The 20,902-nt window shown below is 50.4% G+C and overlaps 2 long non-coding RNA genes and 1 pseudogene across 2 annotated transcripts; 1 reads left to right on the top strand and 2 right to left on the bottom strand.

Annotated features, from left to right (window-relative positions):
* Positions 1-2,369: 2,369 nt before the first annotated feature.
* Positions 2,370-5,624, bottom strand: LOC143272056 (uncharacterized). Its single transcript, XR_013049444.1, has 3 exons — positions 5,229-5,624; positions 4,377-4,660; positions 2,370-3,770 (listed from the first exon to the last, which is right to left on the bottom strand). It is a non-coding gene; the product is annotated as an uncharacterized LOC143272056 (long non-coding RNA).
* A 2,689-nt stretch (positions 5,625-8,313) lies between these two features.
* Positions 8,314-11,142, top strand: LOC121828073 (uncharacterized; annotated as a pseudogene).
* A 7,124-nt stretch (positions 11,143-18,266) lies between these two features.
* Positions 18,267-19,956, bottom strand: LOC121826099 (uncharacterized). Its single transcript, XR_006068420.2, has 3 exons — positions 19,619-19,956; positions 19,113-19,199; positions 18,267-18,665 (listed from the first exon to the last, which is right to left on the bottom strand). It is a non-coding gene; the product is annotated as an uncharacterized LOC121826099 (long non-coding RNA).
* Positions 19,957-20,902: the final 946 nt, after the last annotated feature.

Raw genomic sequence — 20,902 nt, forward strand, 5'->3', positions numbered from 1 at the left:
ATTTGTTTAGCTTTTCTTTTTCTTTTTTTCCTTTTAATTTCAGTAGAAATAGAGCTTCATGAATTTGATTAAGGAGAGTTTTAGAGTTCCACCCATTTGGATCTCCGTGCAGTTTAAACCTAGCACAGCACCCAAACGGACATGATATGAAGTGGCATGGGAGAGGTGACCGTGAGTCCGCTTCGGGGACAGTGGTAGCAAGATCAGTGGCTGTCACTTTACTTTCAAAAGCCTTGGGAGGGGGCGTTTTCTTCAACGTGTGGTCACTGGGAAAGGGTCCCCGCTCCTGTAAACAAGCCCTCAGCCACGCTTCTGTAAGTAACCCAGTTAAACCCGCTGCCCCCACAAAAACAAGAACAAAAAACCAAGACAGTAGAAGGAGGCTTGTTGGGAAGCAGTCGGGGAATCCGTGGGAGGGGCACAAGAGAGGGGAATGGAGTGTCAATACAATCAAAATACATTATATAGAAGCATGAACATGTCATAATGAAACTCACTATTACATATAATTAAAACTTCAAGACAGTAAGTAAAAACCTCCCTCTGGTGGGTCTACAATATGTAAAAATTCTTACAAGTCAATAACAGCAAGATTAAGAACAGTCTTAATTTTTTTAGTGGACAAAGGAACTCCATTGGCATCTCACAAAAGAAGATGCATGACCTGGCCAATAAGTACAAGAAAACTGTATGCAATACCTGTAATCATTAGAGAATTGTAAACTAAAGGGCTGATAAAACGCAGTTCACACCTAACACGGTGAGCGCTGACCAGCGCGTGGAGATGGCTGAGAAGTCACGGGAGACATGACACGTGGGTTCATGTGAAGAGCCACTCAACAACTGCTTTTTAGGGGTAAGCACACGGGGACCACATGACCCTACCATCCCACTCTCAGTTACCAACCTTAAGGAACAGATGTTTATGTCTACACAGAGGTGTGTGTGTGTGTGTGTGTGTGTGTGTGTGTGTGTGTGTGCGTGTGTGCGCGTGGAAGAGTGTTATAGCATAAAAATACAGACAGAATTAATTTTTTAAAACGGCAAGGGCTGTAGAGAGAGATCAGTGAGGAAAAGCACTTGCCAAGCAAACCCAACGCTCTGGGTTCAGTCCCTGAATCCCATGCTGGAAGGTGAGAACTGACTCTCAGCCGGTTTCCGCTGCCTGCCATGTACAGACCATGGTGTTGCCAGGTGTGCACAGGTGCACACGGGGGCACACACGGACACACACACATATATTAATAATAGATAAAATTTAAAAATAAAAAAAAGGATGTTCATAGCAGTCACACTCAGACACTGGAAACCCTCTGGCCTGGTTGGGCTTTTTTTTTTTCCTTTGTCAACTTGATATAAGCTAGTCATTTGAGAAGAGGAACCTCAAGTGAGAACATGCCTCCACCAGACCGGCCTGTGGGCAAGCCTGTGGGGCATTTTCATCACTGACGATTGATGTAGGAGGCCCAGCTCACTGTGGGTGGTGCAAGCAGATGGTCCAGAGTGCTGTGAGAAAGCAGGCTGAGCAAGCCATGGGAAAAAACAATAAGCAGTTCCCTCCATGGCCTCTGCATCCGTTCCTGCCTCTGGGTTCCTGCCTTGAGTTCTTTCTCTGGCTTCCCTCCATGATGGAGTGTGACCTGATAGTTGTAAGCTGAGAAAAATCCTTTCTTCCCCATGTTGCTTTGGGCCATGGTGCTATTATCACAGTAATAGAAACCCTAACACACACCCAAGGGCTTGACAATAAAACAAGAACTCAACGTGGCATGCCCAGCAAGTGGAATGTTACTCAGCATTACCAAGACTCATCATTATACCCACCACATGGGTGGATCTCTGAAACAATGCTGAGCAAAGAGGCCAAATTGAGAAAAACACACATACACGCACACACGCACACAACACACACACACACATGCACGCACGCACGCACGCACGCGCGCACACACACACAGACTGTATGGATTCCACTTCTATAAATCTAGAACAAGCAAAAGGGAGCCATACTGACAGAAGTTCAAAAGTAGTTGGCATGTGAGGGAATGTTCCAGAACAAATATATTTTGTACCTTGTTTCCAATGTTGGTTACACAAGCACATGTAATTGGCCCACCCCATCCAGTGGAATACTGCAGAGCTGTACATTTTATTGTAAATAAAACGTTAATCTTGCCGGGTGGTGGTGGCGCACGCCTTTAATCCCAGCACTCGGGAGGCAGAGGCAGGCGGATCTCTGTGAGTTCGAGGCCACCTGGGCTACCAAATGAGTCCCAGGAAAGGCTCAAAACTACACAGAGAAACCCTGTCTCGAAAAATCAAAAAAAAAAAAAAAAAAAGTTAATCTTTCTAAAAAGTGAGAGGTGGGTTCAACTTCTTATAGCAGGAGTCTCAGCCGCGGCCTTCAGCAAGGCCTCAGCCCTCTGCTCCACCCCTCTGTCTTCCCCTTGCAGACCCTTGTCTTCCCTCCCAAGGTCTCTAACTGCTCTAGAGACATCTCCGGTTCTAAACCTCAGCACGCTCTAAATCATAGCTTGTATGTGTCTTTTTCAGCAAAATACGGATGTTTGGAAACCACTTTCCCCTCTAAAGGCCCCCTCCTTCCTCGTTAACTCCGTGCCTGGCCATTTCATAAATAATGCAGCTCCCTCTCTTGTTTCAGTTACAAATGCAGCTCTCCCTCTCCCTCTCCCTCTCCCTCATCAGCCCATCTTCCTCTTTGCCCTGACCTCTCGGTTTCTCATGTCTGTCCTTACCTGCACTTGGATTAGGGCTCACCTGACCCCAGCAGGAGACCCTACTTGGGGCTTAGCACAGTTTTAAAGGTATGTCACTCTCTTCTAAGTTTCTTTTGCCACAGCCAGGTGGCTGCTGGGCTCCCTGCTCCAGTCTGACAGTCTGCGTGGGAAGTCCCTTTGTGCACATGGTCCCCTAGGAGATACTCGTCCCACAGGGTATGTTCACACACCATGCGGCCAGGACAAATACATCCAACACCAGTTTCTAAATCACAATGGTTTTGAGCCCTTGCCTGCAGTACTGGAAGCATTCCGAAAGTCATCTTTTCCAAATGTTTCCTAACACCACACTGACCAGACAGGGAGCTGCCCGGGTCAGCAAAGCTGGAAGTCTAGGAAGCCAAGCCTCCCGCTCTGTAGATGGCCTCAGTGAGGTTGGGGCCTTTCTGTTCTCCCTCCAGATTGCTCTTCCGAACCTTATTTGGGAAGCAGATAGCATCCTTGTCCCATCCATCCAGTTCTGTGCTCAGGCTGTCCCCTAAGGCCACCAAAGGCTGTCCTGGAGTCCAGCCCAGGTCCTTGAAGTTCCTGAAGCCCCAGTGAGAAAGCATCTTATCTGGGCTGGTTTTGGCTATTAACAGCATTAGGGAGGCCTACTCCTGAGAGGAGCTAGCTCCAAAAAGGCCAGTGGGGGAAGCCCTGACAACTGAGGTCAGAGGTCAGGCTGATGTCTGGTAAATAGGTTCCCCAGAACCAGCCCTATAAACTAATACACTTTCTGTGACACACACAGTGTTCCTGGCCACATGGGCTAAGAGCAAAAGAGTGAGTAGGGTAAAGGTTCATTAAGAAGTGATACCCTGGAAGGGGAAGGGGCTCCTGAGCCCCCACCCCAGCTGAAGAGCTGATGGCTATTGATGGCTGTTGGAGGAGAGATAACTCGTGTTCTTTAAGGGTGTAGCCCCGGCAGATCAACCACGTTCCAGTGGATGGCCCCATACTCAGGCTTATACAAGCAGCACAAATTGGACCCTGTAGATTATAAAAAACAAATTAATTAAATTGTATTTTAATAACGATATAAAGTTGGAATGGGGGTGGGAAGATGGGGTGGGTCTGGGGAGACTTAGAGGGAAGGAATAGGAGGTGACTATGATTAAAAATACATTTGTATGCATGTATGAAATTCTCAAAGAATTAATAAAACTATTATATTTTTAAAAAGTGATGCCAGGAGGTGCCATGGTATTCTTGTAGGGCCAGCAGCAATAGCTCCTTGGTAGACAAAGGGCCCCTACAGAGGAGAGAGGTTATTTTTTCATAGGAAAATATAGGGCACATATAGGATGAGGCATACTGGGAATGGAGGTGCTGTCTCCTAGGCCCAGCCATGAGTCAGGGGAAGCTAACTATTGATCTGGGGAAGCTAATTCTTCCTGGTCTATGCGCAGGGAGGCCAGTAGTGGCTGCATCTGTGGTCCAACATAGTAAAGGGGATGCTGTGGTGGGAGACCATTCCTAGGCTGCCAGCATCCTAAACCATCTCTCCTCTGAGCCTCTCCTTGTTTAGTTCCCCAACCCCAAACCTGTCTCTGGGCTTAAAGCTTGGAACATGGCCTGACTCTGCCTTAGGCTCACCCATGGCGGTAGGTTGTCTTGGCCAGCCTGTATCGCAAGAACGGTTGGCCTTTGGCTTCCCCTCCCTCCTGGGCCCAGTCTCAGGTGTCACAGGAGAGTCACGGAGTGATACCAAAGGTTGAATGGAAACCAAGTGGGATGATGAGAGCGGAGGCTGGGAAAGTGGGCAGGGTTACACAGAGAGACCCGGAAGTCATACCTGGAAGTCATGCCCGTCTTCCTTAAAGATGATGAAGAGATGCCTGTGGTCCTGTGGTTGCTTATGGGAACCGAGAGCCGAGTGTCTGAAAGATGCACCCAGGCCGTGGCTGTGGGGTCAAGGCCTGAAATCTCAAGACCTACCTCCCAGTTCTGTGCCTTCTAGCTCTGCTCTCCTGGTAGCTGGCAGTCATCACAGCCCCGCCTCGCTCTCGGGCTCTTCGATGCTCCACCCACTTTCATTTCTGGCCCTGCTCTCCTTCACATCCATCCGGCTCCCTCACTCTCAAAGTCTCCAGCTAAAATCCCCCCAGATTCACCACAGTGGGACAATCCTGTCCTTGTACTTCTTTGCATATTTTCACACAATCATGAATTGCCTCTGTTTGAGTGGCCCACTTCATATCTTAAGCTTACTAGTTCCAGAGTTGAGTTCAGCATTAAACCTTTAGTTCTGGTAGTATAAAAGGTATTGCCCACAGATAAAAAGCCTGATGCTTGAATCCTACTCCTTAATTTGTATGTTGAGATCCCAAAGTCCATAGTGGTGGCATTTAATCTGGACTTTGGGAAGTGTCTTAGTTACTCTTTCTCTTGTTCTGATAAACACCATGGCCAAAATGACTTAGGGGGGAAAGGGGCTATTTGGCTTACATGTCTCAAGAACACTCCATCACTGGGGGAGGTCAGAGCAGGACCTCAAGGGAGGAACCTGGAGGCAGTAACCAATACAGAGATCTTGGTGGAATGCTGCTTACTAGCTTGCTCCCCATACTTTGCTCAGCTACCTTTCTTAAACTACCCTGGACCACTCCTTAGGGTTGGCACACCCCCTGATAGGCTGAGCCCTCCCACATCAATCATTATCAAGAAAATGCCCCTATAAGCAATCTAATGAAGGCATTTTCTCAACTGAGTTCCTTCCTCCCAGATGACTCTAGCTTATGTGAAGTTGACAAAATCCTAACCAGGACAGGAGGTGATTGGGCCATGAGGGTTAAGTCTGCATGCTAACACAAGCCCTGTGGGCTGCCTTACCCCTGTCTACCATGTGGTTACACAGTGAGACACTGGCGGCCTGTAACCCAAAAGAGAATACTCTCAGAACCTGACCATGACCAACTTGACCCTGGACTTCAAGCCTTCAGAACTGGAAGACACTTGTCCATAACGAAGGGCCAGCTAGGGTCCTATCTGTCTTATTACTTATTAAGCACTTTTCATCTGCTTCAGAATTTGAGGGGAGAAGAAGAATGCTTTATTGGACCTTCCAGGAGACCCCAAAATAAAGGCTCTTCATTTTTTTTTTTTTTGAGAGGCTGCTACCCATTATGTGCTTTTTCTGTTTTTACCTGTTGCTGATTTGAAGGGCAGAAGAAAGGACTTCCACTTCCGATAAGGAGTAGAAGGCAGCTGCATACAATTCAATGCTGCAGCAAGGACAGAAAAGAGAGATGCATCAAGAAAATCTTATTTGCAAAGACCTTGGAGGGATTCGCATGTGGGGGAAGCCTGATAAGCCAAAAGATGTGACGAAGAAGACCCCTCTCTGGGCTAAAGAGGCAGAGGTTTGCTTGGCTTCCAGTAGAGCGCCCGGAAAAGTCACACTGAAGACTAGAAATAGGCAAGGGGAGGGTCTGTGGAAACCTGAAGCCTACCCCAACCCAGAGCCATTCCTCATGGATTGAGGAGCTCAGGTCTACATCCAGGGTGGGTGGGGGTGGGGTGGGGGAGTGAACTTTCTTCTGCACCCTGTAGAATTCTTTTATGCCAAATGTCCAACATACGTGAAAAATGGTTGAGCCATGTAAGAAGGCAGGGAAATGGGGCTGCCCTCTGTATATAGTCACTTTTATAGCCCAGGACGATATCTGTGCTTAACGACTCTTGACTCGACCATTTCTTTACTGTTCCCTTTGTAACATATGCAAAGGTTCCAGGATTAGAGTCCGGGTATCTCCATGGGCTCAGACCCACCACCACCGTGTATGACCTCTTGGGACATTAGCAAGACCCAGGGATCCATCTGGGTCCGCCTCCCCAGCAACTGGATTACAGATGTGAACCACCACACCCGGCTCTTTAAAGTGTGGATTCTGGGGATCAGAGAGGGGTGGGATGAAAGAGTCAGGGTTTGAGTGTGTAGCCTGTGTACCTCTGTCACTGGAGGCGGGAGGATAGGGACCTCACTAGGTTGGGAATCCCAGAATGCAAGGTGTTAAACTTGTACCCCACCATCGAAAGAAGGCCAGTGTGTCACATCCTGGGAAGCACCCAGCCCCTTTCTCAGATGGGTACATGGGCACTGCTATGCTCTATGAAGAGACAACATTTCTTCAAAGACTCTGAGTTTGCCCACAGCGGTCAGACTTGTAACTACAGTATGACCTGCCCTCCTCGACTGACAAGTCAAAACAGGATTCTTCAGCCAAGGACGTTTAGTAGAAATTAAGGAAGGTTACATTTCTGCCCATCCGAGTCTTAGGAATTTTATACCCACTACCAATACCTAGGCCCAAGAGATTTCGTCTCGTCCCCTCTGGGAGTCAATGCCAGCAAGTTTTCCTTGGCTCCCGCAGCTGTTTGCTTCAGATCTGGGTGGGGCCCAGAAGCAGTAGTCACAACTCTGGAGGAAACTCCTTCGTACTTCTTCCCTGGGCATGATGCCACACGCACATGTAGTCACTGCCGACAGGCCCGCCCAGGGCCTTGGAAAACCACTCACCTCCAGAGTGTGCAGACCACTTCCCAAACGCCTGCTCTCTCGGCCACCTCCCCTTTACCCAGCTTACCCACTTTTTCCTGCTCCAGGAAAAATATTTGGACATTACACATTCCTCCTGTCACCCATAACAGGGGACAGAGGATAAGGGCAAGTCTGTGGTTACCTAGGTGACCTCAGAACAGTTCAACCATACAGCCAGCCAGGGGTGGGGGTGGGGGTAAGGGGGTGGGTTGGGCTGCCAATCTGAGGAAACTGGCGCCCGTGGCACCTGGGAATGGTGCCAGGGATTTGAGAGCCCAGAGCATCTATGGGCTTCACATCTGTGTTCCCAACGCCTCTCTGCCCTTGACCAGCTGGGGCTCTTGGAAGGCACGGCCGGGTATGACTAGTGTGGGTCCTCCTAGCTTGTCTGTTCTTGCTCTCCTTCCTCCTGGAGTGTCTCTCCACGTCCCTGTGGCCTTCAGCAGTGTTGTGGAGGTCAGAGGTTCACATGGTTCAGGCCGGGAGTACTGATGAGTCCAAAGTAGCACAGTTCGACAGACAAAAATTGAGTCAGAGATGGCCTCTGCTTCACTCATGTTTTCCCAGAAATCTCAGACACGGGCATGCCCCTGGACCCCGAGACACTTGTGCTGGCCCCTTTTCCTCTTGTCTCCCACCCTCAAAGCAGAAAGGACAAAATGGCGCCCCTCCTTCCCCAAGCCCTTCCCCGCTGGAGCCCTTGCCCTCTTCCGAGCCGACTCCATCTTCTACCTCCTCCCTCGACGTGGCTGCTGCCGCTCACCTCTTGGATCCCAGCCTTGCATATACTCATGATACAGAGACGGCCTTTAGAGCCTGTTCTGGGAGGGGAGGATTTGGGCAAAGTCACTGAGGCACTGGTGTCTCCAAGCCACACCCTCATCCTTGCAAAACCTGCTAAGACATGGCTGGACCCACGGGAGAGGGGACCAAAGACTGGTGGCCCGAGTTTTGACAAGTGACACCTTTGTTTCTAGAAAGGAGAGAGGGGCGATGCCCACGGTTCTGAGGTAGGCAGGCAGGCTCGGGTCCCTACGGCCCGGAGGTTTGCTCCTTTCTCCTAACGCTCCTTCCCTTCTCTGACTCTCCTGTCCATCCGACGCCCTGCCCACTGGTCCATCCTCTGCCACCAACCCCATGTCCCTGCCCTGTGTACGTCCCCACCAACAATCTCCGCTGTGATCTCGGGGCCAGTGTGGACACTCCGGGCCCCAGCAATGGATTTCCTAGGAGAGGCGGGAATCACAGAGGGGCAGTTGGTTATTCCTGGATGGGGTGGGGCCTCGGACAGGCTGCTTTAGAGGTCAAGAGAGAGTTCAACATGAGTGTGGTTAGCCTTTGTCACTAGGAAGGCGAGGAAGCTGGCAAGTGGGGGGTGGGGAGGAAGTGGATGCCATTGGTGATGCTGGAAGTAGCTGGGGACTTTTGCCTGTTTATTTTTACTTTTTTTTCTGTTGTGCTTTGAACATACAATGTCCTTAAGAGTCTCACATGTTTGAACACTCCATCTCCAGGGGTCATAGGCCTTGGGACAGGAGCCAGCGGGAAGGAAGTGGGTCCTTGGGGGCAGACCCCCTCCTTGACCTCTCTCTGCTTCCTGATTGCAGATGTTATGTGACCAGCCACCTCACAGGCCAGCTGCAGTGTCTCCCTTGGGGTGATAGATTATGTCCCTTCTTAAACTACCAGCGAAATGGAGCCTTCCTCTCGGGTACTTCTTGTCAGCCATTTATCACATCAAACAAGCCCTTCGTATGTCTTTAAGAATGTCCCCCCTTTAAAGTAGGGCATTAGAGGCCTATGGGTGTGCCTCAGTCAGTAGAGTGCTTGTCTGGCAAGCATGAGGCATGGGGTTTGATCTTGAAGACTGCGTATATCAGGGTGGTGTGCATGTCTGTGATCTCGGCACTTGGGAGGTGGACAGAAGGCTCAGAAGTCCCTTGGCTCTATACTGAACTTGAGGCCCGCCTAGAATAGCTGAGAATATGTGGGAGGGAGGAGAGAGATTGGTTCTCATTAGAGAGGCCTTGGCCCCTTATAGCTTCGAGTATGCACATCAGGCAAGCATGTCTACTCTAATTAGCCCCATCCTTTAAATTCCTGAAACAGGAAGGCCAGACACGAATTTTCTTTCCTTCCCTAGAGATCAAATCTGTGCCTTCGCTCAACATATACGAGGGTGTAGATACTCATCTCTGGTCCACTTTTAAGTTCTGGGGTGAGGTGTAGAGACTCTCACCCAGCAAGGACCATGCAGTGCCTGGGTCTGTCTGGACGGTTGGAGATACCACCCTGCCCCTTCCCTGCCTCATTGTCTTACCTGCGAGGCAGGACTTATAGCATCATTCTAGAAAGTGTCTAGAATGTTTATGGGAACATGCATTGCTAGTTCTGCATACTTGGATGATTCCTGTGGGGGGCATTGTTCTAATTAATTTAATCTTTGCATCTGCTCAGGAAGTATATCCATGTGTACAGAGGAGCAAGCTTAAGGCCAGGGAAAGAGACACAGGGCATTTTCAAAGCCACATGACACCTATGTGGCAAAAGGGGGTCCTAACTCAGGCAGGCTTCGGAGAGCTCCTGCTGTGTTCAGATGGCTCAGGCAGAGAGGCAGATACGGGAACCAACCCCAAATGCCTGCAAGGGCCACATGGAACACAATTATGACCTCAAAGCATCAGTCACCCCAATATTTCAAGAGAAGCTGGGCATCTGGATGTTTACTTAACATTCCCAATTTTGAAATGTCAAACCTTTTTAAAACTTTCTGTGAGGAAAACATAAACAGCACACCATTATCTCCAGGCCATCTCTGGCTTTTGGGTGGTCTGTGCATGGCATTCTTGTGACAGCCCAGGAAGATTGGTTTAATCTCCGTTCCAATGTTCCGTTGGTCGTGGCTGCCTGGAGAACAACGTTGAGGAGAATTCAGAGTCTGGCCTCCGTCAGAGAGACAGTGGCAATCCATTGGCAATGTCTGCTATGGCTATAACCCTGGGAGGACTGTATCATCTATGCCATGCGTTTGCTCCACTGGATTAGATCCTGTACTGGTGAACTAGCGGTTAAATCCATCCATCCCGGTTGCACTGGCCTCTGGGCCTGAGAAGAGCCAAAGGTGGTGGCGTCCTGGGGAAGAGGTCTCGGTCCAGCTCAGCCTCTGGTTAGGGCTCCTGCACCAGCACAGGCTCCAGCAGTGGTTCCAGCTCCTCCTCTGAGTCCAGTCACTCAGGAAGCCCCAGTTCTGATAGCTCTGCGGGCTCCCTGAGCCCTTCTCAGCATAGGCATGACAACGGGCGGCGTGGAGCCCCAAATCTAAACCACCTACAAGAGATGAAAAGGAGAGGAATGGGTGGGGGCCCTCGCCTAAAGCCGCCCAAGCGCACATTGGGAGGCTCCCCAGGAATGTGATTTTCTACGTATGGGAAAATAAAAACGATTGACATGCCTGTAGAAAGGATGCGTCCTCATCTACCCAAAGGCTGTGCCTTATGTGGAATTTGAGAACCCAGATGAAGCGGAGACACATGGATGGAGGGCAATCGATGGCCAAGAGAGGGTGGCCACTGCCGTGTTGCGCCCCCCACACCCTCACCCCGGCCTCCGCCACACCCTCAGCCATTCAACCCACCCAGGAGAATGCTTCCACAGCTCCCCATGTGGTGCAGGTCACCGGCACGGATGATGATGAGGTCTCACTCTCCAAGGCATGGGTCCCCCATGCGTAGGAGGTCCCCATCTCCTGATCTCCTCACCACAGGAGCCCCTGCAGCTCCAAATCCTCCCCACAAGCAGGAAGATCGATGCATACCTCAGTAACTTAAGCTCCCCCTGATCAGTTTTGTCCTTTCTCTAGACAGACGAGGATCTGTAGGGAAGGATCCTTTATCGGGGACAGGCTTTGAAGAGAGCAGTTGAGATATTTCCTCTGCAGGAGGAGTCTGGCTGCAGAGGTACTGTTGATTCAGGAATGTGCCCTGTAGTTTTCTGGCTAGAAAGTTCGCCCTTCCCAGTTCTTGAGAGTCTGGCTGGTAGCAGAGCCAGCTGGGACAAGCGAGCTTCCATATGGCAGCACACTGTTTTCCACAGATGACCTAGGACCAGTCAGGCAACCCAGTCACGCCTTTGCTGTTGCTGGGCCACATCTGCAGAAAGGGGACCAAGCAGCTGTGCTGTTAGGACTGACCATGTGCTCTGCTGAGTTATCTTCAAGTTCTAGGGTTAAACGCCTTTGAAGGGTTCCTCCATCCCATAAAAGGCTGTTTTTCCCTGTCCCCGTGTCTCTGCCACTCTCTGAAACTGGTGGGCCAGTTCTCCAGGGTCCTCATGGAACCTAACCCCGTCCCCACCATCACCTGCCATTCATGGTGATGTCACAGGCTAAGTCTGGCAATTGCTCTCTGTTTCTTTTTGCTTTTATTGTGCAGCCGGTACTATAAAATTCATTTTTCGTTTTATAACTTGGTAGCATTTTAGATAAGGTTGTGTTTGCACTTGGGTAAACGAAAGGATTGTGTTGAATAAACCTAGAATTGGAGTGAGAAATAAAATCCCATCCATCGAGACTCTGATTAAGTGCCTTTGCTCCAGCTCCCCTCCAGTCCAGAGCACCTTCAGAGAGGACAACTGTTCAGGGCGCGACAGGTTCCAGGAGCCAAGCACAGCACCCATCTGACCACGTCAGCTTCCTCTAAGCAGGAATGAGAGTCCTGCAATTTCCAGTGTTGCTACAAGAAGCCCACTCTACCCAGGCATTGTATGGCTCCTCGAGGCGTCCATGGTGCCTGGCGAAGGGCCATCGTACAGTGCACATCATTTTCACTCAGCAAAAGATTCTTCCCCGGAGGTACCTGTGCTCTGCTCTGCTTTCGTTTCCACCTCTGACAAGGGCCCTGGGTCTCCACCAGAGGCTGGCTTTTCCCCATGGGGAAATTCTCAATCCCCTTTCTGGGGCAACAATCTCACGAGATTTGGGCACACCCTTCAGTCTCCCTCCTTGTCCTAATTTGCTTAAAAATGCATTTTCCCCAACGAAGTTAGTCTTGCCTTGGAGCAGTTCTCACATCAGCTACCAACAGAAAACTGAGCTCCAAGACAGGAGGGTTTCTGTGAAGCCACCCAGAGACCACTCTTGAGACACCCCAGATGGGTGACGCTTCAGACATCACGGTGGTTTCCCCCACAGGCTGGTATCTGCCCTGATTGTAGCCCTGCTTGCTGAGTTCGGTTAGTGCTCAATCTGATCGCCAACGTTCCCTGTCTATGAGATGGGCTTTCTCAGCCTCACAGTGAGTTCTCGGAGGGCACACCCTGCTTACGCTTCTCCATTCGCTCATTCGCCAGATTCTGGAACCCAGGGCTGCAGCCCAGGGCAGCCCAGTGTCTGCACTCTTGGTGATTGTCTCTCCTTTTGAATATGCAGCACGGGCTCTTCATAAACACTCTGATTCCATGCTAGGCGTGGTCTCACTCATGGAACTCACCCCAGCTTGCGTAGGCTCCATGTACTTGGACGTTCCCTTTTCTAGCTGTGCCGACACATGCCCTAGGGAGAGACCACAGTCACCAGGCCTAAGCATTGTCATTGAACCTGGGCAAGGCGCAGCGCCTTCCTAAATCCCTTTCTCCATCCAAGTAGACATTTGATCTCTACATCAGGGTGCTGTGAGTAGGGAGCAGGTGAGACACCTCAGCAGGATGCAAGTGTCCTCTAGTTTTATGCATAACCATACTCAGAAAGAAACATTCAAGATTCTCTATCCACCCCTTGAAAACTTTCCATATTGCCCCAATTCTTCCAAAAATCTCCTTTCCCTGCAGATGGGAAAATGTAAAATATAAACATAGACCAATGACTCCAACTTTTGGCTTTGGCTTTTCAAAATCAGTTTTTAAATCATAGAAGAGAAAAGTAATCTTAGGAATCTGGGTTTTTTCTGTACCAAAATTGGACTTTTTTGAGAGAGAAAAGAAAAAAAAAGATTTACTGAATTTCAGAGAGAAACTAAGTTGGGGCATAAGGTTTATTTCTCAAAAAAATGAGAAGAGCCGGGCAGCGGTTGTACACACCTTTAATACCAGCACCCGGGAGGCAGAGGCAGGTGAATGTCTGTGAGTTTGAGGCCAGCCTGGTCTACAGAGAGAGTTTCAGGATAGCCAGAGCTACACAGAAAAAATCCATCTCAAAAACAAAACAAAAAAAAAAGGAGGGTGGGGTGGGCGGGGGAAAGTGTACCATGTAGACAGACCCAACTTGCGGAGGCTCAGGGAGAAGAATGGCCGGCAGAAGGCTGCTATTCTCTGTCCTGCCAAGACAGGTCAGGTTCTAAGGAAAAGAAAGAGCCCTCTAGATGAGTTTGGAGAAACCTAAAGGTAGGGGGAAAATTTTCATCAGATGCCTGATGGAGAAGCAGTTGAAAAGAGACCTGGGTTGCAAGTTAAGCAGAATGATGAAGCCTTGTCAGAGTCTCCTATAATCCTGCAGACATTGGGCAGAGAGCCCTCACTGTCTGTTCCCCTGAGATGAATATGGCCTGAGTAGAACACGGAAGGCAGTGGGCCTTCATTGCCACACAACGGGAAGACACAGTGGCCAGATGGGCCGTGCAAACTGGCAGCTACATGAGGAGATGCTCAGTCTCATAGACACTGACAATAGCAAGTTCTGTGGTTTCCACAAATGCCAGTTTTGAAATGTATGTTGGTAGCTAAGGCTGACCATTGTATATCTCAGTAGAGATCAGCACTGAATGATTGTTATAGTCAGGATAGGATAGGCCCTGCTGCAGTAACAAATAAGCCCCAAATCTTAGCAGCTCAGTATGTGAAAGTGTTTCCTTTTCATTGTGCTATGATCCATTGCTCATCTGGGAAGTTTTCTGAATAACCCCCTTCTAAACAATGATGGAAGGATCCCAGCTGCTCAGTGACTATTAAACACCTCATATGATTCCAGGTCACCCAGTTTGTGATGTTTCGTTAAGCAGCCCTAGAAAACAAATAGAATTAGTATGTAACAAATTTAACTACCCAGAGGTCTCCATGCTGTGAGGAAGCCCAGGCCACATATAGATCATCATCTGTAGCTGAACCAGCTGAATACCCAGGACCACCCACTAGACATCTGAGCCAAGCTGTCTGCAAATAATTCCAACCCCAGCTGTCAAGTCATTATCCTTTCCATTGCAAATACTCACAAATGAGACCCAAGTACCATGATGCAAGCAGCATCCTACACAATCTGCAACCATGATAAACAGGTGTCTCACCCCATCGAGTTGAGGCACTCTGAAGCAAGAAGGATGTGCTCACAGCTAATGATGTCCAAAGCCAAGTTCTGAGCTCAGTTTCTCCATCTCCAGAACAGCCCACTCTCCACTACCTAGTGCAGGCTCCACAATCTTTCTGTCTCAGAGGGTGCCAGGTAAGATCTTGGCCGAGTCTCGTCAATGGGGAAGCAGGGCTGGCGCAGACAGGTTAGATTCTAGTTAAAGACCACTTTGTGTCTGGGGAAACCATCTCCCTTGTAGACCTTCTTTGAGCTTGGAGTATGGGCCAGGATCTTGAAGGCAGCCATTGAGTCTTGTACTGGCCAGGAGAGCTGACTGCAGTCCCCTTTTTCTGAATCTGAGCTAACTTCTTTCTAGGTCTGAACACTTAGAGAGGGCTAGAAACTCTAGGCTTTGCTTGAATTAGTTCCCATGGTTATTTTGCTATCAGGTTCAAATATCATTAGCGCTGCTGGGAGGCAGAATATAAGCTGGTGTCTGGTTGCCTAAGTTTAAATTCTAGCTGTATACTGGCTAGCCATGTGACCCTAGGGAGTTGCATAACCTCCCAAGACTGTTTATTCATCTGCAAAAATGAGAAAATAGGAACACCCAGAGGCCCTCAGGAGCCCACTCAAGACATTACCAGGTGAAATATCAAGAAGGAGACAACCTGGCACATGGTCAGTCCACAAGTAGGTGCCATCCGCATCAAGAGGTGTTTCGTTTCCTTCATTGCAGATAACTTGTCTACCTGGAAGCTTCCTTGCAAGGGGCAGGGGGCAGGGCATCATTTAAAATAAACCTGAAGATGTTGGGCTGTTTCAAAGGTGAGTTTTGTTTTATTTTAAAGATCCCGGATAGACTTCAGTAGCGTTTTTATTACTGATTTTATTGTTCCAAACAGACTCAAAAAGGGTAACTCTGAAGCTCCAAAGGGTAGCAATTAGGGAAGCTGTCACGGCAGTGAAGTCTTAGGAACGGACTGAGCTGTCCCACTTCAGATATTGTGGCCACCGTCTCTTAAGTGTCTCCTACCAGGCCTACGCAGGCGTGGTAGAGATTACCATGCCTGCCACCCTGAGGGCTTCCAGAAAGAGAAGAGATAGGGTGACTCAAAGGGAGCCATCACCTCCCGACCCACGCTCCTCTTGAAAGCTGCACCCAGGCAAGCCTCTTCCACCTGATAGAACACCGAAGCATAGCTCAGAGCCCTGAGATGCCCACAGCCTCTTTTCCCAGCACTGGCTGGGAGAGCCTGCTTTTCTGGATCTGAGCTAATTCCCTCCCCAGCCACAGCCAGCCCTGCAGCAGCACTTTGTCAGAAGCAATCTCCAGGCTTGCGGCTGGCTGGCAGGCTGCATGCTGGCTGCAGGGTCTTCAGCCCGCTCCCTAGCCCTGCAGGGCAAGGCTTGTCCAAATATTTGGCTTGATCCTGCTCTCTGATTCACCGTGCGCAGAAACCTCTGTAATTTCATCTACTGCGTGACTCAGAACAGAGCTGAGCGCAAGTGCCGTGCACCGGCGGCTGAAGCCTGCAGGGAGGCCAGGCCTGCATCCAGCGCCCACTGTGCCCAGCCTGGCCTCCTGGGCTGGGTGAGAGGTGCAGGCGCTCTTCAGCCTGGCTGGCCGGAGATTAAATCTCTTTAGTCTGAGATGATTAATGGAGCCCCAAACACGCCTCGGCAGAGGGTGTAAAATGCACTTTGTTCCTTTTCCAAGTTGTCCCCCACCCCACTCCCTCCCCACCTCTTTTAAATGCTAAATCCATTTGCATCTCATAAATTATATTGGCTCCAAAATGAAGTGCTCCTGACAGCCCCGGGCAGGGTGTGGGCTCTATGGAAGCGCTGCCCTTGTCTCCTCACTAGGAGACCCTAGGAAAGATCCTGCTTATCTTCTAAGAGAGGAGGGAGGAGCAGCAGAGAGAGTGACCTAGATTCCAAATCTAAAGACAGGTAGAGCCGGCTCACCCGCCCATCTTCAGTGGGCTGCCAGACACCATTTCGGGAAGCATCCTGCAAAAAGGAGGCTCCCTCGTGGCCCGTGGGGGGGGGGGGCATGGCCATCTTCTTCCTCAGCAAGTTAAGAACACACATTGGGTTAAGGGGGTCCCTTGATCCTCCTGAGGCCTCTTGGTGATACTACCCAGGTGGGAGGTAGGGGATGATTGACAGCAGAGGTGAATCGTTTCTTGTGGAGCTAAGGGCAGGGAGGGATGTCTGACCAGGGAATGGGGCGTGGAGGTGGTGTTTCAGACACCAGGGTGTCCAGGAACCCCGAGACAGTAGCTTCTCAACCTTCCTTCCGGGCAAAGTGACTCGAACTGTCTGAAGTTGTCTTCTCATCCCTGTGTTCCGTCAACGTGCATTTCCTGAGCATTCCCTCTGTGTCAGGCCTCGACCCCACCCCCAGCCCCATCTTTGAATTCTAGATAGCACAGGGCGGACATAACTGCACGTATTCACGGGGTGCCAGGTGGTGGTAAATCCTAAGGTGACTGTGTCGTGCAGGTCAGAGAGCCCGAAGGTCATTGGAAAGCTAGGCAGAGGCTGGGGAGATGAGGGCTACAGAGTAAGAGGTGGAGGAGCAGCCAGTGACGCGGGCCGGGTGGCTGGGCGGGACCTGCAGAGACACAGGGAAACCCACGTGCAGCACCCAGGGTGAGCGGCTGCTGTCATCATCTGACCGCATGCCCTGGGGCGTGGGATGAGGATGCTAATGGGGAGAAGGAAAAGCCTGGAGGGAAGGTGGCTTGGAAGCCCAGAGTGAATGACACAGCCATATTCAGCTGTCCTCTTCCTGGCTCTCCCTGCACACCCCACCTCCATGCCTCCCCCGCCTCCAAGGCACAGGTGGCTTCACCATCCCCAAAGGTCAGCAGGCTGGGGTTTCACAAGCCTGCGTTCCAGTCCTGCCCCCTCACCCCACCCCGGCACACACACAGGGAGCGGTCAAGCCTCCCAGTTCTCAACCAGGACCAGCTGCCTGGGGGAACTCCGACCTATCCTGGGCATCAGCTGCTGCCAGAGAGGAGTGGAGCTGGAGAGGGAGGCAGGGGTGAGGCAAGCCCGCCTCTGGCAGCTGTCCCTGCCCAAACGACCCGAGCTGCTGTGCATGGTGAGGGACAGAGGCCTTCGGGGAGGAGAACACCACACACACACACACACACACACACACACCTCACACACCTCACACACACACACCTCACACGCGTGAATGTTTTTGTGATCATCTGCATGTGTGGCTTTTCATTTCTGCAGTTTAATTTAACTCCCCATTACTGTAAGTAAGAAAGCACGCACTGGAAGATGTCCTCAGATCCGATGCAGAGTTGCCAAGGGCAGTCTCATGTTTTCGAACTCTCTGATCTGTGTCTTTAGACCCTGGCCAAGGCACGAGAGGACACCACTGCGGAATCTGCCCGGTCAGGGTGCTGGGGATGGATCTCCAGGCCTTGCACGCACTGGACTTGTGCTCTACCCCTGAGCTCCACCCAGCCCATCCATGCAAGCTTTGAGGACAAATTTCTTTATGATTTATTGACGGAAACCAAAGGAAGTTTTTGTGTTCCTCTTTCATTTTGCTTACCTATTTTATTTTATTTTATTTTATTTTATTTTATTTTATTACTTAACTTTACTGAGCCCCCACCCCCACACCGCCTGCCCCATACTAAACAAGTGCTTTCCAACCGAGTTCTACCCACAGTCCTCCTTTCCATTTTTTGAGACCGGGTTTCACTCAGTTGCCCAAGCTGGCCTTGGATCTGCCATCCTCCAGCCTCAACCTCCCCAGTTGCTGGGCTTGTTCTTAAGGCTCAGAGAGTGATTAGAAGTGGGTGGAGTTTAGCCAAAGCCTCCTCTGGCCCTCCCCAAAGAGGGAACCTCGCTACAAAGCCCACACTCAGCACTTTTCACCTCTTCCTCTTCCCCTTTCACTTCCGGACATGATTTGGGATCGTGCCCGCCTCTTCCAGGGGGCACAATACGCATTCCTCTTCTGGATGGATGGCCCACAGGGCCAGGTGCAGTGGTCTCAAACGGGGACTCCTCCGGGTTTCCTCCTTTGTTCCTGTAAGGATGATGAGAGAAGAACACTGTAAGCCAGGCTGGGCCCGGCTCGGACAGCATGTCACCAGTGTGCAGACTCAGCTGAGAAATACAATCCTGCCCGGGCTTTCTGTGGGCACAGGCAGTGTGCTGAAAGCCGTCAAGTGACAGCGAGGAAGCCAGCCTCAGCCTCAGCCGCTGTGCCAGCCAGCCCAGCCCCGAACAACTCCTGTGAGCAGAAATCAGCCCTCCCTGCTCAGTCACAAAAGCGGGGCTGCCTTTCAGATGGGGCCCGGAGGAGAGGGTTTCAGAAATAAAGGAAGTAACCTTTTACATCTTGGGGAAGTTTAAAGATACCCGGAGAATGAAATCTCCGACTCCGCTGTCCTGGAAGCCTGAGGCTGGCCATGATCCTCTGCCTTTGTTCCCCATCCTTTGTCTTGGTTACATATGCCTGGCCACACTGTACCTGCGGTTCCATTGTCATCCCTTCTGGAGGCAGGCAGGGTATAAATCAGTCAGGGAAAATTTTAAATGTAGCTCTTCGGTCCAGTGTCTAAGGAGACAAAGAAGAAAGAGGAAGCTTAATGAATGCCTCTGGAAGCTTGGGGTTTGTGGGGGGCTTCCAATAAAAGGTAGAGCCTACTGTGAGGCCACTCACACCAAACCCAGGGTGGTCCTCTGGGCTCTGGTCACCGTGATTTGTGACCTTGGTGCCTACAGCCTACCAGGGATCATCTGCCTGGTGGCCATTTATGGGCCTTGGCAGAAAGGGGCAAAAGCCATGGTCAGCAGCTGATAATGTCCATGTCTCTCCTCCAGAAAAGAGGACGGTGCCTTCAAACAGCGCCTCCAGCCTCTCCTTCTGCCTGCCCCGGGGTCTTCCTGTGGTGCTGTGTGTGGGTCTAACAACGTGCGGTGAGGTCTCTTGGGGTCTCCTCTACGAAGCAGTGTTCAACCCCCACTTCTGGGCACCTGGTGTCAGAAGTGGGTGACCCACGGGTGGGAGGTGGCTGTAGAGGAAGCTGAGCTGAGAGATTGCTGGTGAAGGCTCACAGGACGTATGGAGAGGCTCCAAGGCAGGCTTGTAAAAACCCTGGCCAAAAGATAGGGAAGGAATGCTTTCTATACTCATGTCAAGCTGGGGAGGGGAGAAGAGTGCTGTGCCAAGCCACCCACGTCCAACCCCTGCACTTATTGGGGAGGGCAGCCACAATGAGAACCTTCAAGAGAAGTCAAGGTCAATGGGCCGTCCTGAGTCATTAGCCACACATAGATTAGTGGGTTAATACAGAGCTGTCTCGACAGATGAATTACACCCAGAAGCTGAGTAGGAGTCCTTGGGCCTGACATTGAAAGGTCCAGTTATCATAGGGAGAGTGATGCCTGCTTAATTTTGATAGGGCTTAATTATTGTGATAAATGTCCTTGGAGTTTAACTCCTTCACTGCCCAGGAGTATGGACTTTACACTTGGGTCTCCCAAAGAACCACAGGTGGGAAGTAACCCAAACGGACGGTATGGGAGGGCACCTTTGGGAGGTGTTTAGGTTCAAGTGAGGAGACGAGGGTGGAGCCCATGATGGACTGGTAAGAGAAAGTTTAGAATTTTCTCTCCTCCCCGTGTGAAGATGTAAGAGAAGGTAGCTGTCCTCAAACCAGAAATCTGGTCCCTACCAGACACAGAATCTGACATTGGATTGGTCTTGGGCTTTTCCAGCACTATGAGGAAGAAATGTCTGCTCTTTAATTTGCCCAAGTCTGTAGTGTCTTGTTATAGTACCCTGCACTGACAGAGACATAAAGTTCTCCAGAGAGGCAGACCCAACAGGAAATGTATGAGAACCAAGGGACGGGTGAGATGGCTCAGCAAATATGGGCACCTGCTGCCGATCCTGATGGCCTGAATTCAATCCCCAGGACCCACACGGTACAAGGAGAGAACTGACTCCCACAGGTTGTCCTCTGACATCCACACACGCACCAAGACATGCGCATGCACGTGTGTATTCCAGTACATACACACAATAAACAAATAAACATATATGATTTTAAAATTTTTTTAAAAGAAGTCATAATATGAGAACTGGCTCGTGTGACTCTGTTAAAATGTACCACAGTCTGCCCTCTGCTAGGTGGAAACAGGAATGCTGGGATAGGATTTACTTTGAGTCTGAAGGCCTGAGGACCAGGGGAGCTGATAGAGTAAGTCTCCCTCAGAGGCCAAGACTGAGCACTGGAGGTAGGAGTAGGCAGAACG

Source organism: Peromyscus maniculatus, chromosome 1 (assembly GCF_049852395.1).
Source record: "Peromyscus maniculatus bairdii isolate BWxNUB_F1_BW_parent chromosome 1, HU_Pman_BW_mat_3.1, whole genome shotgun sequence".
Lineage (NCBI taxonomy): Eukaryota > Metazoa > Chordata > Mammalia > Rodentia > Cricetidae > Peromyscus > Peromyscus maniculatus.